At 34.4% G+C, this 1,467-nt stretch overlaps 1 pseudogene; it reads left to right on the top strand.

The window, feature by feature from the left end:
* The first annotated feature begins 873 nt into the window (after positions 1 to 873).
* LOC111744815 lies at positions 874 to 992 on the top strand (annotated as a pseudogene).
* The last annotated feature ends 475 nt before the right edge of the window (positions 993 to 1,467 follow it).

Here is a 1,467-nt window from a genome sequence, read left to right as displayed (position 1 = left end):
ATCAAAATTAGAACAGAAATAAATGAAATTGAAACAAAAGAACAATAGAAAAAATAAATGCAACAAAGAGCTGGTTCTTTGAGAAGGTTAATAAAATTGACAAACCTCTGGCTACACTCACTAAAGAAAACAGAGAAAGGAAACAAACAAAATCAGGGATGAAAGAGGAGAAATTAAGACTGACATGGCAGAAATACAAAGGATCACACAAGAATACTATGAAAAAGTATATAACACCAAATTTAATAACCTCGAAGAAATGGACCAGTACTTAGAAAAATACAATCTTCCTAGACTGAATATAGAAGAATTGGAAAATCTAAATAGATCCCTCAGCAGTATGGGAATTGAAACAGTTATCAAAAACCTACCAAAAAGTAAAAGTCCAAGACCAGATGGCTTCACCAGTGAATTCTACCAAACGTTCAAAGAAGATTTAATACCTATTCTCTTCAAACTCTTCCAAAAAATCGAAGAGGAGGCAATACTTTTCAACTCATTTTATGAGGCCAATAGTATCCTTATACCAAAACCTGGAAAAGATAACACAAAAAAGGAAAATACAGACCAATATCTCTCATGAACACAGATGCAAAAATCCTAAATAAGATACTAGCGAACCGAACACAGCAACTTATTAAAAAGATTATATACCACGATCAAGTGGGCTTCATCCCAGAGGCACAGGGATGGTTCAACATACGCAAATCGATTAATGTGACTCACTACATAAACAAATTAAAAAATAAGAATCATATGATTATATCAATAGATGCACAAAAAGCCTATGACAAGATACAGCATCCATTTATGATCAAAACACTTAACAAAATCAGTGTAGAAGGAAATTACCTTAACAAAACAGAGGCCATAGTCTATGGCCGTGCTATCCTGAACAAGCCCAATCTCGTCTGATCTTGGAGGCTAAGCAGGGTCAGGCCTGGTTAGTACTTGGATGGGAAACCACCTAGGAAGACCAGGTGCTGTAGGTGTAAAAAATAAAAAAAATAAGGGATTATAAACTGACAAGGTCCTTGCAATCTGTGAGGTCAACCAAAGGTTGATTCGCCTAAAAAATTTTAAAAAATAAAATAAAGTAAAAAATATAACAATATAAAGGTCATATATGACAAATCCTCAGCCAACATTATACTTAAAGGTAAAAACTAAAAACCTTCCATCTAAGATCAGGAACAAGGCAAGGCTGTCCACTATCACCACTGTTATTCAATATAACATTGGAGGTCCTAGCCAATGCAGTCAGGCAAAAGAAAGATATAAAAGGCATTCAAAGAGGAAATGAAGAAGTCAAACGGTCACTATTTCCAGATGACATGATCTCTATACAGAAAACCCCAGAGATTCTAGAAGAACACTACTACAAACAATAAGCAAATACAGTAAAGTCTCTGGATACAAAATCAACGTTCAAAAATCCATACCGTTCCTATACTCTAATAATGAAGT

Source organism: Pteropus vampyrus, unplaced genomic scaffold (assembly GCF_000151845.1).
Source record: "Pteropus vampyrus isolate Shadow unplaced genomic scaffold, Pvam_2.0 Scaffold141, whole genome shotgun sequence".
In the NCBI taxonomy this organism is placed as follows: Eukaryota; Metazoa; Chordata; class Mammalia; order Chiroptera; family Pteropodidae; genus Pteropus; species Pteropus vampyrus.
Note: the sequence above shows the minus strand (reverse complement) of the source record. Positions and strands in the feature narration are given on the sequence as shown.